Consider the following 22,230-nt stretch of genomic DNA (forward strand, 5'->3'; position numbering starts at 1 on the left):
GATTTTTAATTAATTCTGTCTGACAAATCCTCTTACATATCCCTGCAGAACCTATTTTCTCAACCATGGCTAATTTGTAATTCCTTGTTTTTGTTCAGTTAACAACCCTCTCCTAGTATCTAATTTTAGATAAATATTACAACACACACTTTACAAATTAACATATATTGATTGAAGGAAAATGATTTATAATTATTGATCTCTGCCACCAATAAATTGCCTGATATAATCTTCGTTAGATAAATGATATAAACGTAACTTATTGTATTGCTAGCAATTTTTCACATACTTTTACATTATTGTTTGTGTCAGTATCCTTTGCAGTAAAAATATTAGAAATTTTTTCATTACCCAAAAAGGACACCTTTTTAATAAGAAAACAGTCATCCTAACAAACTGTAGGAATGTTATCTTTGGATTGAAAGTGCATGAAAGATTTGAGGATACAGAAATAAAGAACTACCTACCAAACAAATTTAATTTATACTAGTTTGGTTTTTGTTCACATGTATACATACAAGTGTTTTTCCATATATTTAGATTTTAAAATTTTCTCAGAATATTCAAATATTATGAACACAGACTATAAAAACCTCAAGTCTGGTGTTATTTCATGAATTATTAATTATTATTAATTACACAATATATAGGAAAATCATCAGATAAAACAAATTTAGTGACTTCAAATGTTTTTGTAGAAAAAATTTGTATATATAAACTTGTATTGTTGAAAGCATATATATTTTTTGTTTTATACATAAATGTTCATTTTAATATATACTTCTTGATTCAGATTTTAAGATATGATTTTTGGTCATATATTCTGAATTTCTTTTTTTAATCTCAAATTTCCTTTCATATATTTAGATGTTCAATAAAACAAAGGAAGCAGAAAAATATCTGAACACTTAAAATTGGTTACACATTTTTTAATGACAAACAATCAATAGTTGCTATTATTAGAAAGTGCTCTTTTAATTTAACAATGAATTTATCTTGTAAACGTTTTAATTTTAAAACCTTTTAAAGTGAAAATATCAAGTCTATAACAATTTATGGCTTATAAGCTTTCCTGACTTTGGAGATAAAAAATGATGAATTAAAATTTCATGGAAAAAATGTTCCATAAAATAACACGTGACTCAAGGTGACCAGGGATGATGTAAGAAATCACTACTAATATCCACTGTCCAAAAAAAAAAATTCATTTAATTAAAATCACAAAGTAAATACACAGAAATAAGACACAAAAGGCCATCTATACTATTTATGGGGGGGGGGGGGTTGAACATTGTAATTCATTGCACCAGCAAGCAATATTTTCAAACCAAAAAAAGGGATTGCAAACAGAACTGAGCAGTAGATACAAGAATTTCAATACTGATCTTGCAAAATTCTAAAATTCTGTATTATCAATCTATGTCTCCAATGATGACAACAGATTCAAATAATTCAAAGAAATCTACATGATCAATGCCGGAAAATATTTTTTATATAAAATTATTAGAAAATGTTATGAGGCTCAAAACTTTGTAATTAATTTTTTAAAATTGAAAAAAAACAACTAAATTTAATACCAAATATATTAAATAAGTAGGAAACACACACCTTGGATATATAAAAAGAAAAATTTGTGATTAAACAATATTAAGTAATTTACCTCTAGACTCCTTTTTCCTTTGGAAAAGTACTTCTCACTTACTACAAGCAGCAACACAAATGCGCAATTCTATTCTGGTGAAATTTTAAATTCACTGAACATTCTGGACTGCGCACGCGCATGCATCTATGCCCCCCTTGTGTCAACCCCAGTCATGTCGTGCTTTTTGCTACAACATACTTTACTTTTAAGAAGTTTCTGCATCGTGAGGAAAAATATTTACAGGCCATAATATTCTGAGATAAAAAATAGTAATATCAAAGTCCGAAATAAGAAACATGATAGCTACAAGCTGATAATTATAAAACTTAATCGTAACAACAACAATATATATAAATTCTGAAAACGAAACACTGTTCCTGAACTAGTCCATGTTACCTTCTGACCACTTGGTTTGGCAAAGACAGATGCTGCATGACCGTCTGTCTGAAATGCAAGGAACCCACTGCGCATGCAAATTGTAAATGTAGAGAACCAAATGGGCAAGTTCACAGTAGGGCTTGATTATAAATGTGCATACCTCAAATTGTAAAATATTTTTTCAAACAAAATGCAGCATATTAAAATATTGATGAGTATAACATTTTATGTATGCTGAGAATGACTATGTTAAATATACAAGCAAAAGTAACCAAGTTCCTTAAGAAATTAATCATGCTACCAAAATTGAACGTGTCCTGCTTGCATAACGTAGAATGCGCACGCGCAAGCACATATTGTCAAATATGTGCTCCCCGTATGTGAATCCCTAACGGTAATGGAATTTCCTACAAGGATTGATGCTTTTTAAAAGCTAAAAAAATAACGCAAATATTAGAGGGGTTGGTGGAAAAGTTAAAACTCACAAATCTGAATAAGTCTGCATCTTGATTTCAGTCTAAGGTAATGAAACATGACTCTAGAAAGTAAAATTACATTCTTGCATATGCGCATCCAAATCTGCGCAGACCTGACTTGTCCTAGATTTATTTCATATCCCAATGTGGCAGGAATCTGCAAATACTTTGGGCACTCGTGTTACTTCAAAATAAAAAGATAAATTTATTCGTCCTTTGTTGAGGGAGAAATAATTACCTTGAATGATATTATGAAAATGAAAATGAATGGAAAAAATTACAGCACAAAATATTCATTGCTAATTTTTCAACATTTTAATTTGGATTATTTTGCCTAGGTAACACATGTTGGTGTGACCTACGTAAGTAGGACATGCGCAACACACCACGTCACGCCATGTCTTTGCACATGTACACCCCAAAAGTTGGAATTAACCTATGAATCAGGGCAATTCAAATTTTTGTGAGTAAAACTGATAAATGTTGCAAACGAAAAAAGGCCACACGTAATTCATGCAGATAAATTATTTACTGAAAATTTCTGCATGCTAATAATAAGACATTTTACAAGCAAAAAAATTAAAAAATTAGCGATGCCATTTTACCATGGCACAATCACAATATTACAGCTGTAACATGCACTTTAATGTCACAATAAATGAATTATATAACTAAGAAGCAGAATTTAATTATTGGAAAAAGGAAAGACAGATAAAATGTTTTAGAACAGAGAAAGACACTAACAAATGCACATCCGAAAATATTTTATGAAATCTGAACCTATGAGGGATACAATCATCTAATTGCATACAGAGAAAGTTTAAAATAGCATGACTGCAAAAATAAACTGTGCCCATAAAAGCCTGTATTTTCAACATGGCACTTTTTTTAAAATTACCACAGTATTTTCTGCTAGATACCACAGAACATTATAAATTCTTCAATGAATCTGTGTTAAACAAATTTCTCTCTTCCCTAAAAAAGTGTTTATGGGCCATTCATATGTAACTTGAAAAAGAAAATAATGCATACAACATAAAAGAAAAAAGTAACCTACCACAACAGTTTCCATCGGCCTGCACTTCCAACATGGCGACGCAAGCAACACGCCACATGAAGTCCGCAAAAACGATAATTCGTTTTAGAAAAATCTGCTAATCCTCAAAATAGTATTTTCCAACTTTACCCAATATAAATTATTATATGGCTCATCATTGAAAGATCTTAATGACCTGGAATGTAGTATTACTTCAAAATATGGACATGTGCTTTTGCATGGAACAAATGCCATATCCCAGTGATAAAGTCAAGGAACAAATCCATTCAATCCAAATAAGAACTTGAATTAAAGCATATATTTTTCATGTGCAAAATTCTTTGTACAGTCAACATGTAGGAAAATAAGTCACATATTTGAAACATCCAAATAACTAATACCTAAACATGCAGAAAGAATCAGAAATAAGTTTCCCTTTACAGACCCCGCCACTTACTTGATCTGCACTGTCTGGTTTGAATATTCAAATTCCGTCTGCTTTCAAAAATTCAGACATAAGAGGAGAGCATGTGACCCAGACAGATTGAGCTCTGCACTTAACAGCCTATAATACAGTGGAGCGGTTGGGTGAAAGGTCACTACTTCTGTATCATATACAAATCTCTTATTTCTCATACCCTCTAGAGACACTGGTTGGCAAGAAGAAAAAAAGATAGTGGAGAAAGAGAAAAAAGAGGGGGCACATTTACCATCACAATAATTCTCATGCATTGCGAGACAGAAAGTAGTTCCCCTATCAAATGCACTGAGTTTTGTCCCCGCCCCTAGCCATAACAAGTTCAGGTAGACATTCATGCAGTCCACAACTCCTGTTCCATGCCAGTGGTGTCTTGCCAGCCACAGAAAAATCCAATGCACTTTTGCACCTGCAATATTGCATGTATGCATCCTCAACAGAAAATAGTGCACTGTCTCTAGTTCCCACCTTTTAACCCCTAAAACTGAGCCTTTCTGGCAGCCCTCCCCCACGTAGGCAACAAGTTATTATTGTGCATAAAGACGCCGTGCACAGATAGAGGAAAACCCCGCTGCACCTAACATTAACATATACCCAAATTTTTCAACATTATCTCTGCGCATAGAGTCTTGAGGATTTCTATGGGGCGCATGCGCTTTGTTGCATTTTCTCGACATCTTACACTGCAACTCTCTAAAAGCTTCATGGTTCATTCTTTTTTTTTCCTAACTACAACTGCAAAATCCCTAGTGTGCCTCTGAAAATTTGCCGCCAATACCTCTCTTCTTGCATGTCTCACAAAGGAACTCCCATTTTAAAAAAAGCAATGCATTTCTACTAGTATTTCTTAAGTAACACCAAGCATATTGCCACATGCAAGGACTTAATGTACATGGCCTGAAGACAAGGTTTAGACACCAGTTTTTTCCACTAGTAAATTAAATTACATGTATGGTATCAATTTCATATTTCAGGTGTTAAATTTCTAAGAAAAAATATCTGCTATTTTAAACCAATATATTTTTCGCATATTTTATATCCTTACTTTAGAATAAAAGGCAATCAACAAACAACTATTTTAATTCATTAAGCAAAAATCACCATATAAAGAAAACTGTTACTTTAGAAACATTGGATGAAATCTTATTTATATGCATTTCAAGGACTGGAACTATTATATTTTCCAAACAATTTGAAATTTCAACGGAAAATTGGATATTATTCCTCAGTGTGCACTTAATTTATCAGGAAAGAAATTTCTATTAAAAATACAGACCAGCTTTAAGAAATTAATTCAAACCAAGAAATTAAAACAATTTTTGCATTTAAGTTGAAAGTCGACCGAAGTCCCCATTAAATTTTACAATATGAGAGATTTCTTAGACATAGCTTTTGGGAGCTTTACTGACATGAAAACAATTCTGAATATAAACAAGGAGAACTAATCAATGCAGGATGATATGAATTACTGACAGAAAAGTAAACGGTTAATATTATTGGATTTTCTAAATATTCTCTTAGTCACAGACAGAAGCAAGTACCAAACCATTAGATTTTCTTTATGTATTTCATACATGCAACAATTTCCAAGACTGTCATTTAAAACATTTTTCAAGTGAATCTATTTGTAATGCTGAAAGTAATTTTTCATTTAGAAAACAAAGGAGAAACATATCTTTATCACAAACCAGTACCAAAATGAAGTGTAAAAAAAGTAAATAATATGCAATAATATTAAAATAACAATACAATTAAACATAAAATGTATTTTTCAAAAGTGATCAGGCTAGTTTAAAATGCATGTAACTTTGTATTTTGAAGAAAAAAATACCATTAAAAATCTATCAAATTCCATGATAATTTTTTAAAGCAAAAATACAGTTGTCTTGAATTTTTCAAACTTTTATATTAAACAGAAGATTAATAATATCTTTAATTTCTTTTATAAACTTAAAATTATATACAGAGTTTGTCTACTTACTTTATTTTTATATAAATTTCTACCATCCAAACAGAAAATAAATCAAATACTTTCATTTATGCGAACTTTGACTTTCCATTTTAATTTCTTTTTTATTCATTATCAAACTTCTTTCTTTAAGAAATCAGCAAGAGACATGACAGGAAAACTATTATAACAGGAGTGAAGTTTCAGAAGAAAAAACCTGCAATTCCATAATTTGGCGGTAATCTGGTCAGAAAGAATGGCGGGCAATGCTACAGATCCGGGCACATTGTCCTACCACAAGTTATAAGAACCCTCAATGTCCCTCTATTAGAGACTACATGTAATATCACAGTTGTGACCTAACCCAGTATTATATACATCATGTGTGTCTAGTCTACAGTATGCCTAAACAAACCAGACATTTGCTTAAGCTATTAGAGCAGGCTGCTATACCAATGGTTGGGTTGACAGACTGCTTTTAAATTAATTGTCTGCACAATTCAAAGTGGCTGATCATGCAACCAGCCAAGCATGTCAAACCATCTAACCCTAAGCATACTGAAATTGTCAGACAAAAAATATAATTTGGATCAAATAACCTATTGGCTGTAAGCTACCACTCCCCCATGTGAAAATTCTACCCACCTTGTCTTGGGCTACGCAACCAACCTACCTGAATTTTGGAATAATCCTTTCCACAAGGAAACATCCAAAGGCCTTTTTCCTTAATCATGAATAAGTGCAGTACATTTGAAGGCATGAGAGAGTGAAGAAACCTGCCAACGCCCTTTATTCTAAATCTGCGGGTCCAAGCTATCTACACATTCTGCCACGGGCAAGACAATCTCGTCACAATTTTGACTTAAATAAGGCCCATCTAAGCACCCCGCTCGAGGACAAAAGGCCTGCGCACATATATTTTATGATTTCCCCCCTTTGCAAATCCAAATTCCATCAAAATCTTCACACCACATGTCTTTACTGGAAAGCACATGCTTCCATCCAACATGGCTGCCACACTTTTTGCTAGCTGATAATGAGACTGGGATCACGTGACTCCTCTGTTCAGCCTATTTATTTGGCTTGATTTTCCAGTCAAATTTAGTCTTCTGGGAAACAGCACCTTTGAGGCATTCCACCTAGCACACTGAAGGAATAATCCCTGTGCATCATTCAAAGTATCATGGAACAATGCTAGATTTACTGTGGGGAAATGTGTATTCAAATCCTATTGTACCACTGATAAGGCGTTTATGTGCCAAGCCATAATGGGTCAGGATTATGCCAACAAAAACTACAACTGATTCTGCCTACCTCATGTCTGCTGTGTTGCAGATGTGACAATGGAGCCACTAGAACAAATTTTTATTTTAGTTGCCATGGAGAGACTAACATGGTTTAAAAATAGTGATTTATTTGGTACTATATCATGCTATCCATTATCTTGCTGCTGCACTAGAGGAATGGATAAAAACAAAAACAGTCAGGTTTCTTTAAGATGGACTGGTGTTAGGATATTATGTTGATTTAAACTGTTGCACGGAAAGTAGTTGAGGTTTTAAACAATAGGAAGAAGGCATTTTTCAACTTAGTGGAATGTAAATGAAGTATATTTTTTCCCCAAAAAGAGAAAATTTAATAGTTCATGGAACTGTATTGCCAATTTTTGGATTTCTTTAGCTGTAGAATCTATTGCCAGAAAATCCTTCATTCTATGTGATTAGCAAGTTTTAAAGAGGTAATTGTATAAAAGGATAGGTAACTGTTAAAATTTAAACTGTATTTTACAGTCTTTAGATATTTTCAAATTAAATTAATTATTGGAGTGTCTTTCACAAAGCATAAGTGTAGCTATGTTAGCTGTTTAATATGCAAAATACATATTAACCAAAGCATGGTTTAACTGCAGCACCATGCTGCTCAATGTTATCAGGTAGTGTAAACTAAAACAGACACATATAAATCTCACTCAAAGATACCAAAGATGTTGTCCTTTGTGCAGAGGAAACATGTATACTAACCATCCATATGAAGAAAATGGAGAGGTTTTTGTAATGCTATTCTATACACAAAGGTGTCTGCTGATAAACGTATCAATAAATAAAATTCTTATACCGTGGAATCTAACAAATGAGATAAGGAATAAATAGAATTAATCAAAGTACTCACCTGTACCTTTAAAATGCATCTGAAAAACGTTACAAAAGGCTATTTGTTATGTAAACCCATGTGGTTATTTCCTTTGTCCAGTTATCCGAATATCCACTGTAATCATTTTCCTTGAATTAGGCATTTAACCCTGTGTACATCAACAATATCTTGAAAGAAATACCAATACTGTAGTCATTTATAGTTCTAATTTCTTGCTGTAAATCTTTTCCAATACTGACTTTTAAAAACAAATGGCCAGAAATGTACATGGCTTAAAGTTCACTTTTTGAACCCTCAAAATTAAAATCTTTATTCCACTACACTGAAACCATCATAATTAAATGTACATTTTAAGAAGAGGTAAAGAACATGCACAGAAAAACTACTATATGCTTATGTCCAACTGGAATGACCAGTGGTCAATGAGGCCAAATACTGGACTTCAGCAAGGAGACCTACTGTGTTTACCTTTATCCCTTTAAGACTTTAACAGACTTTGCTCTTCAAGTTATTGTTCTCACAGGAAGATGCCATTATTTGATCACTATTCCATTCATGACCTTAAAATTCAGGATGCCTGACCTATGTCCAGTAGTTGCAGAAGGCTCACATAGTTGCACAAATCAAGACACTCATCACACATGTGCACATGGACAAGAACATAAAGAATCATCTCCAGCCAGTACCAATGAACTAGGTGACTCCCCACATATTCCCGCCAATGGCTTGCATACCAGTCAGTAAGAGATTGTTGGGGCTCTAAAGGGGAAATCTATATTGCCAAGCCCCTAGTCTAAAATTTTAAATGTACAACAGGAGTCCTGTTCAAGTCTTCTCCACACTATTATACCATTTATTATCAAATCTGATTAGCAGAATGTCAAAACTGTTGAGCCTGGAAATAATGAATTCTATGTGTAAGGGAGGCTATAAAAGGGGGAAATAATTTATACTTAATCTTGTTTAATGACATATTTGATGAGAAAATGAATGTACTGATAAAATCCAAAAGTATTTGGCTCAGTATAAATAAATGACTGAACATATACAACAAATGGAGAAAAAAAAATAATGCATGCATCAGCAGAAAAATTACCTACATGTATACATGTCTGACTTTCTATACTGCAAACATAAATCAAGGCTGCAAGACTGGGAGAATGAACACCATGTACTTTTAACACTGCCACACCTGTGATTCCTCTGTACTGTATACATTATGAATTATATCAGTTCAGACTCTGATATAACACTTACAATTCTCTACATATCCATTGAAAGGGTGGGTTTGTAATCAATGTCACAAGTGGGAGTGGTCCATATTTTGGCACAAATACCAAGTCTCCAGTAGTATACTTGAAAGAACTTGCACAATTATCTAGTACACAGGCAACGGAAGCAGACACAATTGATAAAAAGGAAATCTAACAACTAGATCATATTGGTCTGACACATGTACAGTATCACATGTTTATTGTTTCTGACTTCCTCTATCATCTAGGGGGAGGTTCTTATAAGGATTAGCATGCAACAAAAAAGATATACACATATATACATGCATTTTATACCAATTTCAATTTTTTTTAAGCATACTGATAAAACTAGTTACATTTTCCCACTAATTGCAATGTTATATAAGTTTTATTTTTTACACAAACTGAGACATTTATAATTTATATAGTAAATTAGAAATTTATTGACAGTCAATACCCGAAATCATGTTCAAACAATACTAACTTTATAACTTCTTTTCCATCCTTTTTTTAATCTAAAGTACAATACCAAACTTGCCCTTTAAATCAATTAAGTCTTCAAAAGTTAGAGTTTAAATTAAACTGAAGGACAAAGTCCTAACGCAAAAAGGTGCAAATGAAACTGAAGTGCTAAGTTTTGAGTCAAATTGGACTATAGCTACAAAAAATTCTGTTGGAAAATGGTGAAAACTGAACCTGACCAGTCTTTTTTATGTCACGCCAATGGTATCCTTCAAAAGTTACTAAGTGCAGATAAGACTAAAGGGTTAAGTAAAAAGTCAAACAATGTCCAGAACTCACATAAGTTATGCCGGAAAACAAAAAAAAACAAAAACCAATGTAGGTTTTTGAACTTTAAAGCCTCTTACCATATTTGATTTCAATCCATAATTTCTGTCAAAAAGCTCTTGGGCAGAAACTAACTGTGATCATAACAGACAAGACATGACATCATGGAGTGGAAAATGTATGGGTAGATCTATATCATCATCTTCATAGATATGATGGGGATATATTAAAATTATCACAAAGATATGTCTCGATGCCTAACTGGAAGTATTCCGTCCATTTTTATCTCATCTAACTTCAATGAATACAGACATCATGAATAGAAACACATGAAAGAAATAAGACTTTCATAATTAAACCAGCAAATCCTACTACAATCAAGAGGGCTTGGGTTGGCAATCATTTTCAATGACAGCAGTTTGCCCTCAAATTAAAAAGAAATTTGACTCACAATTAAGACTCATTAACCTATAATGCATTTACCAAGATCCAAACAATATAATCTGGGAATACATTTTCTTGATAATTTAAAAGATTTTTTGTTTTTAATTTTATAGGGTTGCATTTCCAGATCAAAGGAGTTTCAATGTATTTTCATATCTTCATATTCCTAATAACTAACCAAAATAAGTCTAAGAAATGCCATGATAACAAAACATCCACCTTACATTCAATAGTTATTTTATAACGCAACTTCTCTCTATTATGTTTACCTGTCTTGACAGACTAACGGGTCATGCATGTTATTTCTTTTATAATTTTTGCCACATGGGAATTAATTAAATATGACCTCTTTGATTTTTTTTAAAAATTATTTCTTCCAAGGAACATATTAATGCATATATTGACATGTAAGTCAGGTTCAACTGCATATCAGGATGTCTGTATTTTGTTCTACTGATTACTCCTAAAAAAACAGCATAGACCCAGATCTGGTGGTGCATTATGTGACAATACATCGGGCTAGTGATTATATACCGTATTCTTTCAAAAAATTTACATGGGAAGGAATTGAAAAGAAAATATAAATAGATGTAAATAATAACTGCTGTAATAAGGTGAAAACAAATCTCAAAATGTCTATTACAATTTTAAATTACATATTAATTTTATCTTTCATCATTTTCTATTTTTATACATCATATAAATGTCTTTTTTACAAAATATATTTCATAAGCTAATGAAATTTTAATTTCATGGATGATTATAACCATATATTGTGAAAAGCAGAAAGCAATTTAATCCAGTAAATATGTCATCTTTGTTTTATTATTAAACTCAACTGCACAGTTCAAGTATACCATCACAAATAAATAAATACCACAAATATTATGACAATTTATTTTTAAAGTTGAGTAAATATGCTTTAAAAGAAACATGGGAAGGAAGCAATGTGGAAATACTAACAGAATTACCAATCTGAAAATCAGAAAACTAAATTTTGAATGCCATTTTTCCCTTAAATGTCCTAACAAATTTAAGAAATCTTGTTTATTTTTATAAATCTTCAATTATTCTCAGTATTAAGTCAAAAGAAAAAGTGATTTCTGGTCAGCCAATCTTCACCGTTTCTCATTGCCAACAGTGGCAATTATTCCCCTATGGTTAATTTATTTTAACAAAAATCCCATTAAATATATATCATGCTTTAAAAAAAAGTACCTGCCCACCCAAATTTTTAAAATAAGTGCAATACGAAACAATTTTGTCTGTTTGCATAATCAACACTATTAGCTACATTAATTTTTAGCTAAACAGTAGACATCTTTACATGGTCACACAACTTCTTTCGACATTATTTTTCCATGTTTAAAATATAAACTTCAAGTGGTCTATTCCGTGTTTATTACTAGTAGTAGTGCTTATAAAATCCAAACAACTCAACAGCTGACACCTGTGTACTTGTTGATAGATTGCTGATCCTGAGTTATAAAAAGTAGAGCAACTTACATAGCTTTTTTGAAAGCTGTCACAGTATGGAGGAAATGCTTCATGTTTGTCTTAAAATTCAGTATGATGTCATTTTTTAACTACAACAGCACCTGTCCGCTAGAGTATTTTTGTGTGCATGTATATTTGATTTTGGGTCTAATAAAGTGATCCAATTAAGTGTTCAACACATCAACACATGGAATGTTATGTCATGCCAAGAAAAATGAAGTCATGTGCCTTGCCCAGTGATGCACCAGAGACTGGCCTTGCACAGAATGCAGTCAAATTTATACTATCCTCCTCTGGCTGCAAGTCTGGAATACTAACCAATAATCCGTGAAGAAACTTTTTCATCTAACACTTAATGCATAAACTTGCTTCAAAGACCAAGCACAAACTGCACAGATCTAGATCTGCCATCACATAATGTGCCAGTAGATCTGTGTTTATGTAGTTTCATAGGAATAATTGTCATAACAAGCAACATAACCCCTGGTCTCCAGCAGATCATGGTCTACACTGATTACAGATGGACTAATCTTGCACAAAAAATCTGTACAGTATTTATTTTGATGCCCAAGGGGCATCAACTAAGTAACTGAGTTATGAGTATAATATATGTACAGGAACATGGGAATACACATCAAAATCAAGCTAAATATAAATAGATTCTACAATGAGGAAAGATAAAAAGTTTCAAAATGTTATGTATAGAATGTTCCCTTTCATGACCTCAAATACAGAAAAATTCATATGCTACACAGAAACATTTAGCCAGAAAGTGAAAACAGCAATACTTACATAAAGATCATACAAGCAATATTCTTCAATTCTTACCTGTTGTATCATAAGCAGTTACCATGGTCTCCATCATATTCAACTCCTCTCCAGTACTCCTATAAAAGGGAGACAATATCTCCAGCATTTAAGAAAAAAAGACAACCAAAAGAATGAATCAAGAATGCCTCTCTGCAAGGAATGCATTAAAAAACATTTTATTCTGGTGAGCAAACTCAGGTTTTATTTCAAAGAAACATCTACACAACTCACTCTCTCTTTGAAATCATTTTGAAAAAAGGAGAATATGATCATTTAAAGACAAGATCTTTCAAAATCACATGATATTATTTGTGAACTTTCAGAATGTACTTTCATAAATAAACATTTTTTATGTGAGTAATACTTAATAAGCCACTTGTTTATGATTTAATTTTATTGTGGGGGAAATGAAATAACAGGTTTTTTTTATGGAATCGAGGCATTTTTACAAATGGCATCCAGCATCTAGCTCCTGTCAGGCATTTTTACAGATAGCATCTGGACTCTAGTTCCTGACCAGGCATATTTACAGATGGCATCAAGTGTTTAGCTCCTGGAGTTCAACAGGTGAAATTCAAGATTTTTCATTCAAATTCAAAATAGGATGCTTTACTAAATGGTTATGTGTTCAGGAAAATTTGATAAACATACCAACAATATAATTCAGACTGTGCCATAGTATCCAATATATATTTTCCATAAATAAGCAGGAGTATTGTGAATGATAAATTGTAAGCCTGCCATGTGGTATGCAGAATTATTATACACCTATCTCGTAAAACCCTCTTTAACTGGTTGGATAAGCAGGTACTAAAAGATGCAGTACCTGTTTAACTTGTGTACTATGTCACTCTCACAAGACGAGTCTTGCAGCACTAAAAACAACAAGCAATTTCATTGCTTGATGTTAGCAAGCCTTGTGACAGTTACATCACAGCATGTGCTACACTTATGGGTAACATGGCATTAACAGCAGGTTTGCATTTTCCCTCAGGTGATTTGCAGTTTCATGATTTATCAATGTGCAGACCCTGTTTTTGAGAGATGTTTGTAGCTTTAGAATTTTCAGCCTCTGGCTTCTATATTAAAAACTATAAATCACTAACTATACACAGTACTCCTTAAAAACATTTTAATCTAATCGTAGTTGACTTTGGGAAATAACCAGACCTGCCAAACATAACAAGACCTTCTCAGTAACAGAGTCAATTTGTTTTTCTGTATGTTGGACCTGTTTTCAGTAATGTGTAATAAAATATCAAGTACCACTATTATCAAGCTGGAAAACATGCATTTAAATGACCAGAAGTGTTATTCAAGATTAATGCAGTGACAATAAACAAAATGTTTTAACTCAAAAAGTTTGTAAAGTTTACTTGAACTTTAATTACTTTTATTAGTTTCACAAATTGCAGTTCCAAAACCTATGGAGTTCCCAACAAAAATTCAAAATAAAAACTGAATTTCACTTGGGCTGTGGAAATGACAATCATCTTTCCCACCATGTGACATATTCAAATCAAGACTTGATGTCCACTAAATATAACTGTTGCCCTTCCTGCATTTTTTCCTCCAACAATCTGAATATTCCTTTTTATTCATCTGTACTAGTAAAACTTTTTAAGAGGTCTATTGTCCCTTTTGTCCTTGCCCACTGCTTGTTGGAAGCCATCTTTACAAAACAATAAGTGAAAGCTTGATCATGCAGATGCTTTACATCACAAAATGTGTGATGTTTAAAGTGTCTGAGATAATCCAGTAAAGTTAGCTTGGTTCCCTAACTAATTCCACTGAATCTAGATCCAAATAAAACATGGACAAGTCAACATTGGATTTCACTGCAATCATATTTTCGTAATTTGTGCTTTAATTCCATAAATCAGTATTTTAAGCACATTTCCATACGACTTATGGCAAAATTGTAAGGGTTGGCAGGTCTGAAGAACTAGCATAGCTGTGAATGTATGGCTGTGTTTTGGAGAAAAATACACTAGGGGAGGAAGGAATACTCTAATGTATATTGTGACCTCAGACCTGTTTAGCCCCAAATGGATAAGTGCCTTTCTGGTTTCAAATGTGAACAATCCATTATTTGGAAATGGTTTGTGGCATAGGGCTTTAGCTATTCTGTGGAAACTGTTTTCCGTTTTTTGGGTCCCAGACCTTAACTCTGAACCTTTAACTAAAAAAATCAATAAGCGTCTTCCCAGTTTCAAATGCAATCCATCTACAAAGATTAGTCAAGACATGCAGTACACATCTTCCATTTCTCAAATGCGTGCTGTCTACACTGTTTGGTCAAAGTATGTCATAAATAACTAATGATATGCGAAAAAATAAAATTGTTCTACAAGCCATGACTCTAACTTTAACCATTTAACACCAAAATCAATGGATTTTTAAAAAAATCTTGGATGAAAGCCGCTTAAAAAGTGTGGTTAAGGTATTTGGTATACTGTCAAGCTAATGTAAGGAAATGAATTTCTTTCCTTCATTCTATATGACCTTGATGTTTGACCTAATACATTTCTCTTTGTCCCAAATTACAGACTGATGGACATATCATTAATACAAGAGATGTTGCCTTATGACAAGCATATAAAAACCAACAAAAATTGTTAACTGTAACTTCTAAAATGAAAATTTATAAAAGAGTCACAGAGGAGAGGGTCTTCATACATGTACATGCAAATGTGTCTTCTTGTGTCTTTGCACTATCAGTCCTGCATGAAGAGTTGAACTGAAACAGACAGAAACGAAAAGAACTATTTATTCATGATGAGAAAGAATAGCAAAAATTGTGCATATATATATATATATATATATATATATATATATATATATATATATATATATATATATATATATATATATATATATATATATATATATATATGCATGACATTATTCATAACAAGAAATATTAAGAATCCCACAGTATTATATCCTTTAAAGATACAGATGTGTTAAACATGGTAGATGAAAGAAAAATGTATTGCAAATCTTCTCAAGTTACCCCTCAGCTAAATACATAACAGTACATTCCAAAAACCCTTGAAATCTGTACCAAGCATACCACAGGAAATTAAAATGTGAATAATTGAAACCAAGGCCACAGCCTGTATGTTGAGCCCACAACCAAAATATGCTGTAAAACATGTGTTCTTGACCTTAAAATCAAATTAAATTAATTAAATATGTCAATGAAATGTCTTGGATTCATAATGTTTCATCCCAACTAACCAGAAAATATGTCAAGATATGTTGGAAATGTAAGCAAAAATATAATTTTAACCAAAACTTAAATGCAAATTTTCCATCACTCTGACCTTGACAACAAGATAAAAGAGATACCAGAGCATATCTCACCTCTTAATCTAATAATGATTGATTGAATGTAGGAAGAAAATCCATCAAAGGACTTAGGAAATACAAGCAAATGTACAATCTTTCACCAAAACCTTAACAATTTTTTTATGACTGTGTCCCTAGACCTAAGGTCAAATGATGAGCCAAGTGAATATCACAAAATGAATTGTTTTAGTTTCATAATCAATCATCCCAAATAAAAACAAAAATCAATCAAATGGTTTAGGTTATATAAGAAAATGAAATTTTTTTAACCAAAATCACAACACAAATTGTACAAGACTGTGACACTGAGTACAAAGCAATGGGGAATATCAAATTAATCATCTTAGGGTCAAATCGCTTCATGCTAAGGATGACCTCTATCATCGGGTTTATCAATCTTCAGAATATGCCATAAAAAACTAAACTGAAAACCTCAAATGCTAATGATACTAAATGTCGTTAAAAAACTTGTATTTTGATAAGCAACAATGTTGTACTACTAATAGTCTGTAGTTTCATTTATTAAATGTCTTTTGACTTTTTCGGGGTGATCAAAGGCCATTAAAGGGGCAATTTCCCAATCAGAAGTATTTTAAGCTCATGTACAATTCTAGATTTTAGCAATTTACTGTGAAAGATATTCTTTGTGATTGGTCAATTATTTTCCATTCCAAATCGCCCTGGAAAAAGCCCTTGCTATTTCTCCCCTCTACTACCCTTTTCCATTGACAAAGGCTTTTATACTTAACATTTTACAGCATATACAAGTGCTACAAGGTCATTTTGCATATCTACAGACAATGTAATAATGACATGGAACAAAAACTTGTGATATAGTAGTCCATGTCATAAGGAGTCTACATGAAGCTCTAATTTTAGCCCACATTTGTCAAAAGAGGTTATAAATCATCTCAAGCCATCACAACAACAAAGATGGAGAATAACAACCTTGTATGACTGATTTATGACACTTGTATACTGTATATACTGCCATCTACATCGAGTCAACTGCAAACAATAAAGATCCTGATCTGCCGTAGCATAATACGCCTGTAAATCAGGGTCAGTGTCATTTTTCTATCTATTAATCCTAACAACCTACACAGAATTAGCTCTGCCAGAGCATTTTGCAACAGCAAGCCTGGGTCTGTGCAGTTTGCATTTGGACTCGTCTTAAAAGTCAGTATATACGGCACAATGTGGCAGGACAGAAAATCTACCAAATGGAAAAAAAGACAAATTATTATGATAAATTATTACTGCTGAATCTTTGAAAGGTTCCATTTTGTCTTTTATGACTTGAACTAGATTTTCATTCAGAAAATGTGTGGCCCCATTGCAGGCCATAACAATCCAAGTTCCAAAAATTCAAAATGTATACATTTTAAAAAAAACTTTATCATGGACTTGACTAAAACGATTTCCATGAATCCAATATAAGATCATATTTTCTTTTTAACTGCTGAGTGTTGAAACTATCTCTGACATTATAGACTGATATGGTTTTCAAATTAACTACTTTCAATTAGGACCAACCAGACTGATACAGTTTTCAAATTAACCACTTGCAATTAGGACCAACCAGACTGATACGGTTTTCAAATTAACTATTTTCAATTAGGACCAACTAGACTGATAAGGTTTTCAAATTAACCACTTTCAATTAGGTCTAATGAGACAACATGACAACATAAGAAGTGCAAACCTCTAGCTGATATAGCCATCAAACCTCTAGTTGATATTAGCCATCAAACCTCTAGTTGATAATTAGCCATCAAACCTCTAGCTGATAATTAGCCATCAAACCTCTAGCTGATATAGCCATCAAACCTCTAGCTGATACAGCCATCCATTCTAGTGGAGTAGTGATAACATTTTCAGGATGCTCACTGCACTGTAGTGTTCATACTGAAGGTCCAGGTGGCACCATTTTCATTTCAGATCATTGCATGAAAAGTCTTCTGGTGAAAACTTCATACAATATTTGACCTTCTCATCTAGAGGTTAAGTAATAACAAGGCAGTCATATTTTGGATGCCAGAGCAATACCAATTTCATTTGGGGCAAACTAGAAATCATTAAAAAAAAATCTTTTAGTGCAGATCCCATGCTGAAATGACCATCCATTCAGAAGTATTAGCTATAACAAGGTACTCAAGAGGGTGAATGTGGCAGCCATTATCATTTAGAATTAATTGGACATCCTAAGAAGTTTTCTGGTGAAAGGCCCACATTGACATGACTTTCTGTTCAGGTATAAAGCAATAACAAGATTTCCAGGATGGCTACCATAACATGTCTGAACAGCACCATTTTCATTTAGGACCAACTGGACCACTGGATGTACGTGTCTATAAAAAATTTTGGCAATACTCCTACTATTTTAGGAGAAGCAGTGAATATAAATGAAAAGATATCAGACGATGGACTACAAGCCATCCCGAAAGCTCTCCTGGGACTATAAGCAGAGCTAAAAATTAACCAAGAGTTCATCAAAAAGACTAAAGCTCTATTGGCTGAAAAGAATACATGAGTCTACTTCACCCCTCTTACTGGTTTTTCTTTCTTCCATTCTGAAGTATTTAAATCATCTTAGATATTAAGAAATTCCAAACTACCATATCTGGCAACACAAATATTTACATAAATGTCTGAATCAGCATGTTCACAAGGTTAGTTCTGTACAAAAATCTTTATCATGGCCTTTGACCATGTCATGGAGACAAGATTACTGAAATCATTTCAAATGATACTGAGATATAAATACTCATTTTGCCAAGTCTCGTCCATTATTATATTTCACTGAGGACAAGCGATAAGCCATAAGAAATCTTTAAGTGAAAACTCAGTGGATGTCAGATCAGAACAATTTTTATTTAGAATCATGACATAAGAAGTCTTTTACTGAAAATCCCATGCCACTATGATCATCAATTCAGGAGTAGCAATAGCCAAATTTCCAAACTGGTCAACACAGCAGCCAAAGTGAAAAGGTCATGTTCAGCATTATTCCATTTAGAACCATATACAAGTCATATGAAGTCCGTAAACCCGATGTTATTATGTATAATGTTGCGATCTACAGTTTCATATTTTGCACAGGGTTAGAATTTTAAAGAAAAAGAATTTCCCTGGCTTTCCTCACTGGTTATAATGGCTATTTAAAAAAGACCTTGTATATCTTAGGTATAATTCAAAGAACCTTTAATTCCCTTTATTTTGGGGTATGATTGATGGGTGTAATATGGGTTATGGAGTATACAGCTTGGCCTTACTCAAGATGTGCACCTTTCAAAAAAGTGCTAGCTCTACTTGGTCATTTTCACTTTCTGCACTTCAGAGGTAAATTGTATAGAAAAGAGCCGATAACTTTTTTTTACATTTTATATATTTGGTAATTCATTCATTGCACTTTCAGAAGCTGGTTTTGTCTAGTCTGGCAAAATTCATTTTCCCTATTTTAATAGCTGCTATGGATAGTGTACTTTAGACTAATTCAGGCTGATTTTTTAGCACAAGGGAGTCATTTTAGTTAGCAGTGTGCTTAAATCATGTACAATTTCCAAACGTACCATATATAAAGAAATATCATCCACATTACACTAATGTTGCACAGAGGTATGCCAACATTCTCTCCATTGTGCATGTTTTAAATAAAAACAACTTCACCTTACATACGTCACTCATTCAAAAGTACATAATAACTGATCAGTGCCCCCTAAGCATCAGGGGGAGTAGCAAACATGATTTTCAAGATGGCTGCCACAGTGGACAAATGGATGTCAAATTCCAAGGTTCTTTAGCCAAAAAGAAAACCAAATGGTCTTCATTATGGGCATATGACCCATTTCCAGTTTAGAAAGGCCAAATAAGGAAGTATGTGCGACCCTGGTTACTTGATTGACGTTATTTTTAACTGCCAACATCACTTATAAAAACAAATTAGAACCAAGACCCACCAATCCTCTCCAAAAAAATTGGGGGAAAAAATAAATAAATGGATGTAACTAAATGGAAGAAAAATTCAGGATGTAAATGACACTCTTTTCAGTTTAAGCTTCATTTAAAAATCAACAAAATAAAAAACTCTTCTGACCCACCACCTGTACAATTTATTTTTTTAATGTAACCAGGACCACTAAATCTTTTTTATTTGCAAACGCGAGTTAAACAATGTGCCACTTCAAATTTCCATAAGGAAAATTTGATAGGCCCATGATATCCTAATATTGTTCTTGGAGCAAAACAAATGGTGTACATAAATTGATAATAAATGGGGCACATAACAGAACAATTCAAGTGGAACTGTGCTACACGTTTTATTGCTAACTAACACTGGCCCATCCCAAGAATATCACAGAAATTTAAAATGAATTCAAACCAGGATCTTTACATACGAATAATGTCAAACAAATTTCATTTGTCTACCTTAGGTGCTGTTTGCTTAGTCATGTGTGACATAATTTTTATCAAAAGAAAATCTTTTTAAGTCCAAAAAGTTCAAGAATATTTAAAATGAAAGAAACTGCTGTAATGGCCTGAAAATCTAATCAGGTCATCAACATAAAACTGTAAATCTACCAAATTTCTGATTTTTGCTCACTGGGGTCAAAGTAAAGGTTTGAAAATGTAAACATATTGTTTGGAAAATTCAGACCATGCTTATACGAAAGTTGTAACTAACAATTAATGCACATAAAAACGATGTCCCCGCCTTCTCTCCTTGGGGCTGAAACATAATATCCAGAAATTACAAAGCAGACATAAATGTGGCAAGAATTTCAATCTGTTGATGCTGCAACCCTGATGCTTAAAAATTAGGATGTGGATGTAGTTAAGTAATATAGTCTAGTTGTGATTCTGTACCATGTGAAATCATATTCATTATCACAAAATAGTATCACTGGTCTAGTTTGGACCTGGTCTCTATGATACTTCTGGGGGCCCCGAGTGGCGGAGTGGTCTAAAGCGCTCTCCCTTACGGATCACTGCCATCTCACCTCTGTCTGCATGGGATCGAGTCTCGGATTCGGCCAATGTGGGTATGTGAGAAAGCTTGCCAGTAGCTTCTTGAGGGTCGGTGGTTCTTTCCGGGGATGTCCTGGGTTCTTCCTTCACCATTAATACTGGCCACCATGTATAGCCTATCATGTGCTGAAAAATGGCGTTAAACCCTACAACAACAACAACAACTATGATACTCCTGTTGAAAACTTTCCTGGGATTCAGTCACATCCCCAATTGACTTTAACCATTCCCCACAAATCTGACCATTCCCCACAACTCTGACCATTCCCAACAACTCTGACCATTCCCAACAACTCTGACCATTCCCCACAATTCTGACCATTCCCAACAACTCTGATCCTTGTGGATAAATTCACAAATCTGAAAAAAGGTTTCATCCTTCCCTGGGATTCAGTCACATCCCCAAGAGACTCTAACCATTCATCACAACTCTGACCATTCCCAACAACTCTGACCATTCCTCACAACTCTGACCATTCCCCACAACTCTGATCCTTGTGGATAAATTCTCAAATCTGAAAAAAGTTTCACCACAATATCTGAAGAACAATTAAATGCAGCCCTAAGATGGTCCATGCAATGTTTTACATGGTCACATTTAGTAAAATATTTAATATCAGAAATATGAATGGGTTATTCCACAGTATAATGAATGTATGTCTGTCTATAGCAGGCCATATGGAACACGTTTGTGCAGAAAGACTACCAGCTGGATAAGTTCAAGGTTACAGTTATGATGGGCTGTCTAACATGGAGCAGTCTGTATGAGGCTCCTGCTTGGTTATTTCTTAAAGTAATTTTGTGGAAAAACAATCTGTTTTCATGGTCCCCTTTCCTATTGATATTTTACATTATCTTCATCTCTACTGATAAACCTTCACAACTGTCATCTTCAAAAGTTTTGTTTCATTTTAATCTGTAACAGGGTTGAAAATGAGTCTTATGT

The 22,230-nt window shown here is 33.3% G+C and overlaps 2 long non-coding RNA genes across 2 annotated transcripts in view; one reads left to right on the plus strand and one right to left on the minus strand.

Moving 5' to 3' along the window:
* Window positions 1-8,300, plus strand: part of LOC149794324 (uncharacterized) — a 21,514-nt gene extending 13,214 nt beyond the window's left edge. The window contains exon 2 of the long non-coding RNA XR_016423006.1: window positions 6,113-8,300. This is a non-coding gene — a long non-coding RNA (uncharacterized LOC149794324). The remainder of the gene's footprint in view (window positions 1-6,112) is intronic.
* LOC149794323 (uncharacterized) overlaps window positions 1-22,230 on the minus strand; it is a 205,224-nt gene that overhangs the window by 125,926 nt on the left and 57,068 nt on the right. The window contains exon 5 of the long non-coding RNA XR_016423004.1: window positions 6,632-15,642. This is a non-coding gene — a long non-coding RNA (uncharacterized LOC149794323). The remainder of the gene's footprint in view (window positions 1-6,631; window positions 15,643-22,230) is intronic.

Source organism: Sinohyriopsis cumingii, chromosome 8 (genome assembly GCF_028554795.1).
Source record: "Sinohyriopsis cumingii isolate HCF-2022 chromosome 8, ASM2855479v2, whole genome shotgun sequence".
Taxonomy (NCBI): Eukaryota; Metazoa; Mollusca; class Bivalvia; order Unionida; family Unionidae; genus Sinohyriopsis; species Sinohyriopsis cumingii.